This window comes from Apium graveolens, chromosome 1, assembly GCF_009905375.1.
Source record: "Apium graveolens cultivar Ventura chromosome 1, ASM990537v1, whole genome shotgun sequence".
Lineage (NCBI taxonomy): Eukaryota > Viridiplantae > Streptophyta > Magnoliopsida > Apiales > Apiaceae > Apium > Apium graveolens.
This window is the reverse complement of record NC_133647.1, coordinates 127,666,043-127,683,837: the sequence shown is the minus strand read 5'-3', so window position 1 is coordinate 127,683,837 and position 17,795 is coordinate 127,666,043.

Below are 17,795 nucleotides of genomic sequence, written 5' to 3'. Positions count from 1 at the left end.
AAGGCGGTCCATTCCTTAGGAGTTCAGTGTTCGGTTGACAAGTAAATCCGACAGGTTCTCCTCTACATGTAGAAAATGGTGGGGTTGCACTACTACGACTGATCATCGTAAGTGGTCTTCCTGGCGCGGCAAACTCCCGTAATGAGTTCATCATCCAATTGGATATTTCTGCAACACTACCCAGAGCATTTCGATAGAAAGGCTACGGTTGGGCGATTGTTGAGTGTTGGCAGGGTCAAGTTTTCAAAATGATGTTTGCATCAAATGAAGTATCTCGTAACTTCATTTTATTTTGATGATATTTTAAAGATTTAATCTATTCAAATCTTGTCTTGTAGTCTCATCTATGTGATGAACTGTTGAAAGCTCATTATACTTTGAACAGTGGTAGTTCAAGTAGCTTTATAAATGATATAAGTATAGTGAAGTATTTGGTAACTCCATCCCTTGTTTCTACTTATATCTAGTAAGTAATTATCTTACTCGTGATAAAAGATTCTAGTAAGTATCCATTTAGATACTTATATTATTGTTATCACTACATATTATCTTGCGAGCTGTAAGGCTCACTCTTGCTTTATTTCTTCATCACACAACAACAGTTAGGAAAGATGGCCAGACTCCAGCAGACCCAGCGCAAGCGCGTGGGAAGCATCCCGCGTCTTCCCGATGATGTTGTGGCTGCTATAGCTGCAGAGGTAGATCTATTGGTAGATCATGCATTCTATTTTTGAGAATCAAATTATGTATAATTATAACTTGTGGCAGATAATGGCAATTAACTGTAAATTTATCAAGTAATCATTTTGGGTTGTAATAACTTTTAAATTGTGGATTCAAAGACTTGTACTTATTTAAATTTCATCTCTGAGACTATAACGGGTTGTGGTGTGTGTTAGTGTGGGGTCACAGCATAAGGTTATTATTATTAATTAAGTGAAGTGATATTGTGGAAAGAAAGACCGTGACGACCCGGATCCCCGACCCCGGATCTGGGGGTGTTACAGAAATGGTATCAGAGCTAAGCGTTATAAACCTCAGAGATGATGGGACGTTAAGATAATAAGTTTACTAAGATAATAAGAACTCTTGCCAAGTTCATAGTTGGACTACCTAACATAGTACTGACAGTTAAAACCCTTATGGGAACCCTTATAAATATCGTGATAGGAGCGTAGTTCATTATCGTATATGGTAGCGGGACTCCGAACCCTGAGGTTGAGGAGCAACAGCGCGATGATGTTTTATTACTAATTGGAGATCGGATTGTGGATCCGATAGAGTGTCCTAATGCAGGACCGGATGATGTTGATATTGAGGATGTAGCGGTTGAGGATGTTGTCCTAGAAGGGATAGTTGTTGAGGAGGATCCCATGGAGGATCCTGACAAAATTGGATAAAGGACCACTGATGAATTGATGACCATGGTTAGGTCGACTACCAGAGGTGGGATTGGCCGGTCACTACCGGAGGTTCGTTCAAGTTTGTAAAGATAGAAGCCCCTTTAACGCGGCTTACTCGTAAGACTGGGAAGTTCGAATGGACAGAGAAATGCGAGAACAGCTTTCAAGAACTGAAGCAGAGGTTGGTGATGGCCCCTATGCTGGCATCGCCGGATGGAAAAGGAGATTTTGTGAAGTGTAGTGACGCTTCGCACAAGGGCTTAGGGTGCGTGCTTATGCAGCACGGTAAGGTAATCGCGTACATGTCAAGACAATTAAGGTAATATGAAATTCGATATCCCCGCCCATGAGCTTAGGCTCGTGGCAATAGTTTTACCCTAAAGATTGGAGGCACTACTTGTATGGAGAGAAGTGCGAGAATTACCTAAGCCATAAGTGCTCTAGTACATTTTCACGTAGAAAGAGCTCAACATATGCCAGAGGAGGCAGTTAGAGCTAATCAAGAATAATGATTGGGAGATTCTTTATTATTCGGGGAAAGCCAATGTGGTGGCTGATGCCCTTAGTAAAAAGGAGAGACTCAAGATGATAATGTCTTTGGGAGAGTTTATAAGAGATTTTGGAAATAGTAGTGAAGGTAACCGGAGCCGGTACCGAAAAGCTGTTTGAGATTGCAATAGAGACCGAATTATTGGAAAAGAGCATACGGTGCCAGAGAAAGATGATAAGGGAATAATGAGGTATTCCTATAGAATTTGGGTTCCGAAAGTTCAAGAGCGTAAGGATGAGAACTTAGATGAGAGCCATAGTTTGAGGAATAAGATTTAGAGCAAACCCTGAACGTGATAGTCAGGGAGGTCGCCATCAAGATAGAAGGAACCCATGACATAATGGAGTGGAAAATGAGGATTTTAAATTAAAAGATGACCCCAATTATGGGGAGTAGGATGAAACATTTCATACTAAGGAAACAGAAAGTCGAGTAAGGAAAGGAGACCCGAGACGGTACTCCTATACGGCAATTCATGGACCTGTCTAGACAGAACTTAGACTATTATCCCCAACCACCACCTTGAGGAAACAATGCGATAGGAAATTCTTTCAGGACCTTTAAGTCTCTAAGCTCTCAGAGTTCTAAGGAACAGGTTGACCTAGTCGAGGCAAGAGCCTGGCTAAAGGAAATATAGGAATCATTTGAGATTCAAAATGATTGACGAACCACAAAAAACTGTTTTTGTCACTTACCCTCCTAAGAGAGAGACCACCTGCTGGTGAAAGACCAAGAAAGGCACGGAGCCAGAGGTTAGAATAAACTGATTTAAGTTTAGTCAATTGTTTTTCGGAAAGTAATTCCCAAAGATAAGGAGATAGTGTAAAAGCTTTGGAGCTAGAATAAAAGTGGATGAGTATGATGAATTATGAATCTAAGTTGTAAAAGTTATCAAGATTCGTTCTGAGGACACAAATCCAGAATGACGGGATGTTTGGAATCAATACTTATGTTATGTTAGTTCATGAAATAATGATAAGAGAAAGGAAAATAAAAAGAAACTGAAGTGGAAAGGAATATAAAGGCAATAGAGTTTGAGGTATGATAAGGGAGTTGGGTATGAGGAAACCCTAAAGACTCGTAGCAATAGACATAGAAAAGTATGCATTCGTGAGGATGAGGGTGATTCACCATGAGTTAAAGTTGATGGTTGAAGGCATAAGAGATATATATAGTTTACCCCCTGTAAGTTGGGAGGATTTGAGGAAACCTTGAGATAGTTTGAAGGATAAATAATGAGACGCGGATAGACTGAGGAGACAAGGAAGTAAGAAATTAGGAAAATTGGATGAAGGAAGTGACCTTCAAGAATGTGAAGTGTAAGACCGGTGGCTTGATACCCAGAAAGGGAGACGCCAGGTATGAAAGATATCCCAACATTGAGGTGACTGTTGAGATAAACAACAAAAGTAAATGAGGAATTATTAAGAAGAAGTTCACGTTGAACATGACCAATGTCTTCCAGAACATCCTTGTTATCATTACCAAATTAGGCAAGACAAGCGGATAACCGTTGTTATCTTTTGGAGGCCATATTGATTGACCCCATTTTGAATACAAATGTTATTGTGAAATTAGACATGTACTATCGAGGTGGGAATGATTGAATAAGACACCCTTATCAGGGATATATGACTTGATTTATCCATAGAAGGATGCAAGTACCTTTTAAAGGTGGAATTAAGGATAGAACATCGGTAACTTAAAATGAATCCTAGGGGAATGCATAAAGGTTGGCATTTCACCCTTAATAGGGATAGTATGAGTTTTGACAGTATGATTGGGAAAGGGTTAAGGTAACAACAACCTTTAAGAAACAGTGGAGAAATTTTCAGAAATATATAGACAATGGTTCTAGTATTAGTAAATGGTATTTTGATATGCCCTGTATCTAGGGAATACAGGAGGAACGATTGAAGGATAATCTTAGAGGTTTTACAAGGAAAAAGGTAATATTCAAAATTCTCAAGAATAAAAATGTGGATAAAGGAAATATGACGTAATTATAATGATGCCAAGTGGGGCACGTGTTAAACCACGAGAACGTATGAATCGAACCAGTAAAGGTCAAAATTGTTCAGGGCAATTAGGGCCCAGAATAAAAGATGTTCTAAGTATGATTGAGAGTCAGTCTTGACAGTGATTAGCCTCTAAAGACTGAGGCAATAACTTATGGAAAAATGGTAATTTTTTTTACTCATCTGATTTTAAGGAAAACATCTTCACTCAAGCAGTGATCGGAAATAGGGTAGAAAATTAGTGAAAGTGGTTAAGACGACATTGATTGTAAGGAAATATTACTATCAGGAAAGGCCAAAGAGGTGGCCGACACTTTAAATGTAAGAGGACAATTACAGGCGCTCGTGCCAGAGGAATACAGTAATAATGGTTGAAGCCGTAAAGGTTGTTTTATGGTTGGAGAGATTGACATTCCTTCTGATGACTGTGCAAATACCCAACCCTAATAGTAGTTGGTAAAGGTTTAATTCGTGTAATCTCCATGAGCAGGCTATCTATCTTAGAAGGTCCTATCTTGAGATAAGCCAGGACCATGTTTCAAAAAGGACTAGACGAACCTTTGAGTAAGTCTTCTATTTAAGGCATATGATTTAGAATGGTATTAACCTGCTATCGTTGCTTTGATTGAAACTCTTCTGCAATTTTATCTGCTTCATGTCATGTATGTATGTCAGGATCAGGAGTGTTCTTCATGAATCAGGAATGGTGATTATGTTACCTCCTTAGAATGATTTGATACGACATGTATGGACTCCGTATGGTTAGATATTAAGATTTTATGGAAAAGTGAATGACGACAGTAGGTCAGTGGTGGACCATAGTAAGGCAGCAATGATTCTACGAGTAGTGAGCTGATTACAACCATGAGAGTTGTATTGGAATGGGTGTTGAGATTGAGTACCACTAATCGGGTCGTGGTAGTGTATAAGTTATCATTGATAGACTAATTAAGTAGAGTATCTACCTATTGTATATTTATTCTACTTATCAATAGAGAGTCGTATTACTATACGAGGAAGGTTGCAGTGCAAGCATAGAATTTTAGTAACGGTGATGTCTGGAATGAAAACCCAGATTCGATTTTTGATGTCGAGGGAGTTTCAAAGGTGATTGTGTATAAGCTCGAGGAAGAGCATGGGTCCATAGAATGATGGACGGAATAGCAAAAAATATTTAAGCATGCAAAATGCGATGCGATAATACTTGATGTTGATATAAATACATATGTTTTGTTCTCCTATGACAAACCTCTATAGTTCAGAGGTAGGTTCCAAGCCAGATATTTTGTGGCAGTATATTTTTTTTCATATATACAATTCTCTTCAATTCGTTCTTTTCTCTTCTTTTCATTTCATATAAGCTGAGAAGAACAACCCTTCCAGAAGGGGAGGTATTGCCGAATGACTATCTATCTTTGTGATAGAAGCCTAGTAGGATACCGCATGTTGTTTAATTGCTTGTCAAGTACTAAAGGCTGGCCACCTTCTGTACTAACTATGCGATATAACAAGTGTTCATGATCATAGTGATCTCTCAACAAATTCCTTTACTTCTATTTGATTGATCAAATTTTGGAAAATAGAAACAACTGAAAAAGGAGTAATAAAGTGGTGGTAGTATGCGGAATGGAAACACATTCGTGATACTAAGGTTGATGTGGTTATTAAAAAGTTATAGAACGCTAGCGAGCAAAAGTATAACTAGTATAATATTAGGAACGGAAGGTAGTAGCGACTACGAACTGGGAAAAAGGATGGGTAGTGAGAAGCAAAAGCTATAATGATTGGAAGCTATGATGAGAGTCTGTGTAATAGACTTGAAAGAATTTGGAATGATCACTTAATTCAGATTGAGTTATCTTATGACAATAGATCATATGTCATTATCGAGATGTCGCCTTATGAGATCCTTGAGGGAAGACAATGTCGATCTCCCTTATGTTAGGATGAAGTTGTAGAGCGCAAGATGCTCGGACCCGCAGTAGTCCAAAGGACCAAGGATATGATAGATCTAATCAGAGGACGGCTGGTAGTAGCCCAAGATGTACATGATAAGTATGTTGATTTGACACGAAAGGATAAAGAGTACAAAATAGGGGACCTAGTAATGTTATAGGTATCCCTTGGAAAGGATTGATGAGATTCGGAAAGAAAGGAAAGCTAAGTCTACAAATTGTTGGACCCTTGGATATATTAAGACGTTTGGGAAGTTAGCATATGAGCTAGCCCTAACCCCGAACATGTAGCAGGTCGTAACGTGTTCCACGTATTAATGTTAAGGAAGTGTAATTCAGATGCCAGACAAATAGGGGCATATGATCGCATAGACATGCAACCAGACGTAACCTATATGGAGCAACCAGGAAGGGTTATAGAGTGAAAAGGAACGAGTGCTTAGGAGAAGGGTTATCAAACTAGTAAGAGTTTGATGGTAGAACCATAATGTGGGAAAATTGACTTGAGAGTTAGAAAGTGCAATACTAAGAAAGTATCCCTATTTATTTCTATCTGATTCCGGGACGGAATCCTTTTAAGGAGGGGAGACTGTAATAACCCCAATTTTTGAGAAATTTTGAAACCCTTATGAATAGTGTTTTTGCTGAACGAGAAAACTTTTCATGCCACGCTATGTAGGGGTTCTGTTATTGATCTTATGGGATATTATTAGTACTCTATGTGGTATATAAGTGTATGTAAAGATCGTCAGAATCCAATTCTGAACACTTTGATTTTTCCCGGAAATCCACTAGATACGGAGAGAATTGAGTATAAGGTAACGAGATAAAAAGGATTTAAATTAAAGGATTATAAGAGAGGATCATAAAAGAAATACAATATATTGAGAAAGGTTAAGGGAACCTAAGTAATAAGATCCCGGGTATGATCCCTCAAACGATAAACGAGAACGAAAGATAAGCGAACCGTAAAACAAATAAGTGACCAAGAGTCAAGCTTGTACAAGAAGCCAGGGATTGTGACATCATCAAACCACAAGGTGTGGAAAAGTGGGAGCATTATGACATGTGCAAGGTGACATAGGCATGACAAGAAAGGAAGGAGATGTGGTGACTTTTTAACCACACAAAATCAAGGGCAACTAGGTAATTTACTAAATCAAACACAAAAACCAAGCCAACCAAGCCAAGCAAAATCATTTTCATCAAAAATCAAAAAGAAACCAAGGCATGGTTCATCATGCTCTCGGCTTTTACTATTGCAAATGGGCAAAAATTTCAAAAATTCAAGATCCAAGCTTCCTAAATTGGTGAATAAATTCCCTAATCATCTTCATGCTTAGTTAGGGCTATATCATGAGTTTAAGCTATTAATTCCTTCTCAATCTTCTTCATTTAATCAAAGAAGAAGACTATGAATAGTGTTTTCAAGTTTTTAACTTGAAGTTTTTCTTGTTTTTCTTGAAGATCCAAGCTTTCCTAAGACTTCTCAAAGCTTCTTAAGGCTTCCTAGCTCCTCCCACCACTTCAAGGAAGGTATATCATCTCCAAACCCTAGATCCCTATGTATTATAAGATGATTTTAATTAGTAGGATGATATTGTAGCTTGTTGTTGTGATTTAGAGTTTGGGATTTGGAATGGTAGTGAAATGGAATGGTAAATGTTGTGGTTTTGATTAAAAGAACTTAAGTATGATTAAAGTTAAGCTTAGGCATAAGTATGAATGATTAAATTGAATTGGTTGGGGTTGTTATGATGTGATAAGGATGGATGTTGGTTGTATGTTGGATTTGAGGTTGGTTTGTGGTTGGTTTTGAATGGCTTAAAATTGGGAAATCGCGTAAACATAGCCGTCGTAACGTCCGATTTTCTTTGGACTGTTTTTGTGCATAGCATTAGGACCCGAGAACCCCCTGCTAGATTATGACCACTGCCATGTTTAGATAACTCATGTTACGAGCTTCGTTTTGATATGTAGTTCGTTCGATTCCGATGCACGGTTTAGGAGAAACGACCGTTTCAAGTAACGGCGTTTCGCGAACGAAACTTTTCCCCTCGCCTTACTTTGAAACATAGGTTAAAGACCAAAAAGGGTTAATTAATGTATGAAACATTTATGGTAAGTGTTTTAGGCAGTTGGTAAGACACTCGCGAAGGAATCGCTTTAAAACTCGTAAAGGTTAAATTATTAAAAATGGCGGAGCCGAGGATACCCGAGTGACTTAAGCAAATCAGTGAGCGCAAAACAAGCGTTAGAGTCTAAGTTAGTTAAAGTATAGATTTACAAGTGATTTTGGTTTAATTCCAACTTACTTGTTGTTTATAGGTTACCAGACTCGTCCCGAGCCTTTTATCACCCCAAGTCGCTCAGGCAAGTATTCTATCCGTTATACTGTTGTTGTGATGTATACATTCGTATATGCATGATCTTGCGATAAATGCATATTGGTTAATTAGCAAATGTTGCGATATATTGAAGCATGATGATATGGTATATATATGCATGCCTGTCTCATATTCTTGAGTTATATATCTGTTGGTTCAGTTGATAATACCTATGCTAGAGGATAGCGGTAACTTGCATATACCCTTAGTATAGGGACCCAAAGGTGAAAATATTTTCTAAAACCGGGAGTCGAGGATCCCGAGTAGATTTTGTATATATGGATATGGATATATATATATATTTTTATATATATATATGGTTATAGTTTTCCAAACTATTAATCGAATAAGGTTTATTCGATAACTTTAAATTTATTTTATTATTGAATATTATTTCGAATATTATTCGAAGGAGTATGACTCCTTTTATTTATTTATTTGAATATTATTTGAATATTCATTCGAGGACTTATGACACCTTTTATTTTATTAATGAATATTATTTTGAATATTCATTCGGGGACTTATGACTCCTTTTATTTATTTATCTGAATATTATTTGAATATTCATTTGAGGGCTTATGACCCTTTTATTTATTTATCTGAATATTATTTGAATATTCATTCGAGGGCTTATGACTCTTTTATATTATTTATTGAATATTATTTGAATATTCATTCGAGGGCTTATGACTCTTTTATATTATTTATTGAATATTATTTGAATATTCATTCGAAGGCTTATGACTCAGTTTATATTATTTAATGAATATTATTTGAATATTCATTTGAGGATCTATGACTCCGATTATTTGCTGAGGTATATTCTTTATTTTATTAAAGAATAAGGTGTCAATAATCAAACTTATTTTCGATTATTCAAATAAAGATAATACTTTCATATAAGTATATCTTTGGTTATTTAATACTCGTTTCAAGTAAAAGTTTTAATACTTCTACTTCAATTATTTTTATAAAGATTATTCTTTATGGGAATATTATTTAAATAATAATATTCAGTCATTTTCTAAATATTCTGGGAACTGATTTACTTCATTAAATCAGCTTTACTCCAAACACTCTATAAAGTGTTTTCGAATCTTCAAAATGATTTTTAAAAGATAGAGCGGATCCCAAAACTCATTTTTATATTTAAGATCTTCCTTTTTAGGGGATTTAAATACTCGCTCAAAACCTGAGGGATCCGGCTCTGTGGTGTGTTTTATATTCGCAACAAGGTTGCTGTTTTGTTAAATGAATTGATTACTTACCCAACACTCGGGAAGTAAAATTCTTGGAACAAGTTAATCCATTAACAGGCATCGCCTGGGAAATATCGGGGAGTTTTCCTTTCCAACTAGATACGACTTCTTGGTGAAGCCGTATCAACAAGTTTCTACTTGGGGAAAGGGGGAACGAGCTTTACGTTTCAGAGTCATGGATTTCATCTGAACTAGGAGTGGCATAAGTGACCGAGTAGCGCCGGCCCAGCCTTATTATATTGGCCCAAATGGCCTGGAAGTTCCGCTAAGGCGGTCCATTCCTTAGGAGTTCAGTGTTCGGTTGACAAGTAAATCCGACAGGTTCTCCTCTACATGTAGAAAATGGTGGGGTTGCACTACTACGACTGATCATCGTAAGTGGTCTTCCTGGCGCGGCAAACTCCCGTAATGAGTTCATCATCTAATTGGATATTTCTGCAACACTACCCAGAGCATTTCGATAGAAAGGCTACGGTTGGGCGATTGTTGAGTGTTGGCAGGGTCAAGTTTTCAAAATGATGTTTGCATCAAATGAAGTATCTCGTAACTTCATTTCATTTTGATGATATTTTAAAGATTTAATCTATTCAAATCTTGTCTTGTAGTCTCATCTATGTGATGAACTGTTGAAAGCTCATTATACTTTGAACAGTGGTAGTTCAAGTAGCTTTATAAATGATATAAGTATAGTGAAGTATTTGGTAACTTCATCCCTTGTTTCTACTTATATCTAGTAAGTAATTATCTTACTCGTGATAAAAGATTCTAGTAAGTATCCATTTAGATACTTATATTATTGTTATCACTACATATTATCTTGCGAGCTGTAAGGCTCACTCTTGCTTTATTTCTTCATCACACAACAACAGTTAGGAAAGATGGCCAGACTCCAGCAGACCCAGCGCAAGCGCGTGGGAAGCATCCCGCGTCTTCCCGATGATGTTGTGGCTGCTATAGCTGCAGAGGTAGATCTATTGGTAGATCATGCATTCTATTTTTGAGAATCAAATTATGTATAATTATAACTTGTGGCAGATAATGGCAATTAACTGTAAATTTATCAAGTAATCATTTTGGGTTGTAATAACTTTTAAATTGTGGATTCAAAGACTTGTACTTATTTAAATTTCATCTCTGAGACTATAACGGGTTGTGGTGTGTGTTAGTGTGGGGTCACAGCATAAGGTTATTATTATTAATTAAGTGAAGTGATATTGTGGAAAGAAAGACCGTGACGACCCGGATCCCCGACCCCGGATCTGGGGGTGTTACATGTAGGCTATAACCTTGTTTGACATCACATAATCAAGACTGTTATGCAAAATGTTTCTTACCTTTTCATCTTTCAGCACAGCTATTTTCTCTTCTGGTGTCCACTCACTCTTCTCCTTCAACTGATAGTGTTCAACAACAGTAGGAGTTGCAGGCACCAGTTTTGTTGGCATGTAGGGTCCATCATTAATTACATCGAGATAGTCTGGATCTATAGCCTCCGGGTGCATGAGCATCTTCACCTTCCATGTAGGATATTCAGTCTTTTTCAGAATGGGGATTTTAATACTTTCATACTTGTTCAGAGACATGTTTAGATTGCTTCTGATTGTAACTTTATCAGTGAGCTCTGATACCAATTATTACCCAGTAAAGATACAATTGTTTAAGGGGGGTTGGATACAATTGTAAAACGTTTCGAACAAGTATAAAAATATAATAGTTCTTTATATTTCTGATAAAAACTATTACAAACTCTCTCAAGAAATACTGATATTCTTGAGAGCTGCTAGGTCGTACAATGCTCGAGTTAATCACTATGTGATGACCTAAACTGTGTTTATATAATACACACCTGCTACAAATTAGTCTAGGATATGCATTATCAAATACTAACAGAAAATGATACATATCTCTAACTGAATATACAAAATCCTATTACTCAGAATGAACAGATATCCATCCCTCAAAATAAGGAACAGACTTAATCTTCAAAATAGACTGTCTTCAAATATTGATGTTTCTGTAGATACTGATGAGCATCAAATCCTGATGGCACATCAAATCCTGACGACATCCAGAACAGCTAGATCTTGACCTTATCCTGATTATTGAGAATCATCACGAAACAAGATTAGTGGTGATTACCTAAATACGTGATAAACTGACCTCTGTTTCATCTGATTTGGCTATAAGTGCTAGATTGACATAGCTTGTATCTTCATCATCTTCTAATTCATCTGCAGCCCAGTCATTTTCCTGTATGATGGAAGCCCTTTCCTTTTATTTGAGTAACTCAAAATATTTCTATTTGTAATGAACAGCCTTAAACTTCTTTTTACAAGAATCAGACTTTCTGCATTCACTAGCAAAATGACCAGCCAAGCCACATTTGAAACATTTGAATTTAGACTTATTAACCATGTTTCTGTTGGACTTGGTTGCTCCAAAATTCTTCTTGAATTTGAGCTTGGAAAACCTCCTGGATAGAAAAGCAAGATCCTCATCTATGTCATCCATGTCATCTTGACTTAGCTGGTCTTCATGTTCAGCTACTAGCCCTTTTCCTTTGCCTTCACAAACACTAGGGTTTGGTGCAGATTCAACAGCTTCAACCTTTGTCTCCTTCTCCTTTTCTTGCTCAGTAACTAGTGCAATGGACCCTCCTTTCTTTCTTCCTTTCTCTAGATTTTCATCTTGCTCTATTTAAAGCTCATAGGTCTTTAGAATTCTATACAGTCTATCCAAGGTGAATTTCTTGTAGTCTTGAGAGTTTCTTAATGAGACTGTCATGGGTTTCCAATCCTTTGGTAGAGATCTAAGAAATTTGAGGTTTGAGTCATTTGTTTGATAGACTCTTCCATGCAATTTTAGAGCATTTAGTAGCTTTTGAAATCTACTAAATATGTCAGTGAGTGACTCACTTTCTTTACTTTGAAAATGCTCATATTATTGAATCAAGAGTTGCATTTTGTTTTCCCATACCCGCTCAGTTGTATCACATATGACATGAATTGTTTCCCAAACATCCTTAGCAGGTTTGCAGTTTATGATGTTGTCAAAGATGTCACCATCAACACCATTAAATAAATGTTCATAGCCTTTTTATCTTTTTGAACTTGTTCAATGTCTGGATCAGACCATTCTGCTCTAGGGTTTGGGACAGATGCTTCATTTCCTATAGCAGCTCTCATAGGGACATGTGAACCTTTCTCTGTACAATCCACATATGCTTCATCTTGAGATAAGAGATGCATGTGCATCTTCACCTTCCAATGGCGATAGTTGTCTTTGCCCAGAAATGGAATCTTTACTCCAACATCCTTTTTGCTCATCTTGTTAGTTGTTATGATCTTTAAACTCTTTGTTCTTCAAGAACTTGCTCTGATACCAATGGTTATTCCCAAAAATCTAAACAAGAATTACAGAAGAGGGGTTGAATGTAATTCTTACTCCTTTTCTTTTTAAGAACTGTTCCTCTATAAATATATAACTGTGTTTAATTTAGCAAAGGTGCGGAATGAAAGTAATATTGAAATCAAAGCACAAAGTAAATAAATACAAGTATTTAAAAACTTTCTGGTGGATTGAACTTTTCAACTAGAGATATATATTAAGTAGAGAACTCCGTGTTATAAATGTACACAACTGTTACAAGTTTAAAAACAAGAACAAAGAAATTCTTTACAGATTTTACCTTATCTATTTCTCTAGTAAATTGCTTATTAACTTGGATACTATTCAACTTGCTACACTTGGTTTATATATCACCAAGTTACATGATAAAGAGACAAGATAATAAGACAAACGGAATCTAGTCTAACTTCATACTGCTACACTTCTCTTTCCAGCATCTTTGAATATCATATGTTTAGCATGGAAATGGAAATGCTTCTTTGTCCTCTAAATCCTTTAAACAGGCTGCCACATTCCATTTGCATGCAACCAACGCATGTGACTGTCAAGTCACTATCAACTCCTATTTTGAATTTGAACATCCGTTAGAACTTAGATTGATCATCCGTTGGAAATCTGTTTGATCATCCATTGAAACTCTGGTTGATCATCTATCGAAACTTATGTTGATCATCCGTTGAAGCTTTGTGAATCATCCGTTGAGACTGTCTTTTTGGCAGTTAACTCTATTTCATTTATATAAGATTACAAAGCATCTAATATTTATAATTCACCATCCTATCTTGCATATCAATCTAGTAGTCAATACGACTTAAGCATTCTACAACACCTAGTTCACTAAGCCATTTAAGTATGCAGAAATATGCTACTAGTCTTATTATAATAAGCTACTCTTTCAACGGATGTTGAACTGATCATCCGTTGAAAGCTATAAAATCACTTAATTAAAATCTACTAAGTGTTTTGTTCAAGTTATCATCAAGTACACAACATATTTCTAACAAATATGTTGCTCCAGTGCCCTTATGCCAACTTGTAAATGGTGTTTTATCAGCTATTGTTTTGTTGTCACTAGAAATATTCAAGCTTAACTTCTAATATATTGGCCCTTGTTAATTTTAAGTTTATATGTGCACATTTCTAAACTTTAAGGCCCGGGAGGTACATTTTAAACTTGTTTGAAAATCGGATGGAAAATTACTGAAATAACCCTTCCGATTTATCAGTTTCTGTAATGTTATGTGGCCCAACTCGCCCCAAGGGTAAAAAAGCATATTTTGGATACCTGAGGGTTAAAAAGGTACGCTTATAAATTTCAGGATTTTATGAGTACACGGGTGCAAATTTTGAGGCGAAAAGGTCATTAAGCCATATTTTAACCTGTTTTGACTTTTAACCTATGCCAAAGTCCATTTTGTCAAGAGTCAGGCACATGTTAGAATATTTTATATCGTCCCAACCAGCTATACTCATCGACGATAAATTATATTTTTCATCTCCGTATTTATTTTCATTTACACTTTTTTATTACTAGTCACACTTTGCATCCTGAAAAGTTATGGCGCCGTAAAATATACCCTTCTTTCATTACTCTATCAAATATAACCGTTTTTCTTAAAAATAAATAGGGTTAAATGGTCTTAAAAAGTTTTAATACATGCAACGATCTTCTTCTCTCCTATCTATATAAACTCATATGTACATTATATATATGTATATAACATGCTCGCTTATATATTTTTCTTCACAAAATAAATTGATGGATCGGATCTGTGGAGCTAGGATAGTGGCTAAAATAGCGTGGACAACTGGGCATCGTTTTCTGGCATATGATTGGTATTGTTATTTGTGGTTGTTGGATGTTCCTTTGTGCGGCGTGCAAGAATCATCACACAAGGTCTACTTAACGGGTATTCTGCAGATTAACCACCTTGAAAATGTTCAAAAACAAGTTAAATTCAAGAGTGGGGTTTATTTGGATTAAGATGAAGACATCCGTTTAGGCTTGAAAGGTATCTGGGAAAAAAATTCAAGTAACAATTTATCACTTAATTTGTTGTTTATAACTTGGTTTGTAATTTTAGTCTATTGGGATTAGACTGAAGATATAAAAGAGATGTAGTAATCACAAAATTAAGTTAAATATTTTAAGTGTAGAACACATGTCTTTTGTTCTTTATTGTAATGAAGCATTGTTTTTATTTAATTTTATTTGAATTTTAGTAGAAAATATGTGTATATATGGTCTTATTCTTGTTTAAGCAATATCATTTACTGAAGTCGATGGGAAAAAGTAGGTGAAACTCTTATAAATAATTACCAATCCAAAAAATAGAGAAAAAAGAAACGTATGGTCTAAGAGCGTCTGCAATGGAGAGGCCCATTTGACACATATTTTAGACCTTATTTCTTGATAATTGGATATGAACTAACCCCGACTCATCTCACTGCAACGCACGAGGACATATTAACTTTTTTTTTATTTTTTCATTATTTTCTATTACATAGATTTGGTCATATATCTTAGCATTTTGATAAATTTTAAGATAAATAATAAAATTTAAGTAAACTTACTATCTTAATTCTAAAACAACAAAAAAGGCTAATAAAATAAGAAGTAACAATTTTTTATAATTTTTTCTACTACATTTTTTGTTATAATTTACTATTTTGTTATAATAGAATCTGTAATTTAAAAGAAATAAAATTATAAAAGAAATAAACTAACACAGAAATCAAAACTTGCCTTCACGTATCGAAGAAGACATGATTTATTGTAAAATATATTCAAAAAGTAAGAGAGAGAGAGAGAGAGAGAGAGACGTAAGTGTAGCGGGGACACCATGATGGGTATGGACACTTTTTTGTTCTTATCTCGAGGCGCATATACCAGACGACAAGTCCATTTTAATAAAATTAATGCACAAGTTATCCTCGCGCTATGGATGCTCTAATATAAACACTCCAACCAAATTCAATACATTTAGCACAAAAAAGAATAAAAACTCTATTGACAGTCATGTCAACCACAAAATAAATTCTACCAACATTCGAATTTCAGTTCCAATACCACAAAATTTTATTTCAAAAAAAATAGAAGAATATTATTAAACAGCTTTCCTTTCATCCAAGGTTTTCTTCTTCATAGTTGCAGACTGCAACTTCTTTAGGTTAGTAAAGTTCTCACCATCTTTCTAAAAATGTTCCACCCTTGAAGAACTTGCTTATGGTGGTGCTTTGAATGATTTTTTACCTTCTTATAAAGGCTCCTTATTGCAGTTTTTTTAAGACACATGTCTTTTCATCATTTTTGAAGTTTTGCCAACTTTTTTTAAGAAGCTTTTCCTCATTGTCTTTGTTCTTGGTTTTAATGTCTACCTTACGCACATACATCCATAACAATTACAATTTTGAAGTGAAAACATTATCTACAATTACATTTTTAGATTTTACAGTACATGAGTTAAGTTCTACGGAGACCAGATCTTTATTGGAGACCTGGATACCACATATGTTCTACAAGTAAAATATTACATAAAAATATTGCAAAACATATTTTTTTGGGAATTATGTTCTGCAAAAATTGTTTTTTATTAAAAAACTTGAAAGTTCTATATATTATGCAAGTAGAACATTGAAAAACGTATTATTTTACAAACCATGTTAAGTTTGCAAAAATATGTTTTAAGTTTGCAGAACATTTATGTTCTGCTTATTGAACATAAATGATCCTTAACAATTTTAATAAAATAGTGATATTTATGAAACATACTTCGCAAAGTAATAAGTTTTATAATATTTTGATTGTAAAATATATATGGTTTCCAAACTCTCCGATAAAATAGTGGTTTACATAAAACTTTCCTGTAAAGCATAATGTAATGTAACATGTAATCGAGGATTTATAACTCAACATGAAAATAGAAACAGATAAACAATATTAAATTGTGAAGCACATGAACCCTTCAGATGAAGACAGGATAAACACAAAGAACCAAATGATGTGATTGAGTCATTAAGTCCTCCAACAGATCATGGGAAGAAGTTCATTGTTATGTTCAAGCAACCATGAAGAATAAGACATCAAGGGGCTTTAGACATCAGTTGCATGTATTAATTTCAAGTGTTACAGATCAAGGGTTCAGTGAAAGAATCAATGGATAAACATCAGTTTGTATCAACTCAGAAACACAAGACAAATTGAATCAGGATCCTCACAATACTAGTTGTTTGTGAACCAGACCAGTGCACCAAACATCAGCATTCAAGAAAGTATTTTTGATTCAATTAACAGAAGAAAAATGATTGATACATTGAAGAATGGTTTGACACAGATCCAAAATATTCTAAGTCATGACAGCTCTCTCTACCTGTCGCCACAGAAGCTGTAACCACAGAGAATTGCTCAAGGAAACTCTGTCACCATAGACTTGTCGCCATAGAAGCTGTAACCACAGAGAATTGCTCAAGGCAACTTTGTCGCTATAGACTTGTCGCCACAGAAGCTGTAACCACAGAGAATTTCTGAAGGCAACTATATCGCCATAGAATTGTCGTTACAGAAGCTGTAAACATGGAGAATTGCTCAAGGAAACTCTGTCGCCACAAAGCTGTCACCACAGAGAAAGCACAGGGGATGTTGTCACCACAGAGCTGTCGCTATAGATGTGTTGTTTACTGATTTAATGTGCAGCAAATTTAATGAAATGAGTGGACAAGAATTGGCCACCTGTCCATTGAATTTGAAAAGACTACAAAGCAGCAATTGAATGTAATTCATTCAGTTAGTTATCTTCTTCAGCAAACACAGAA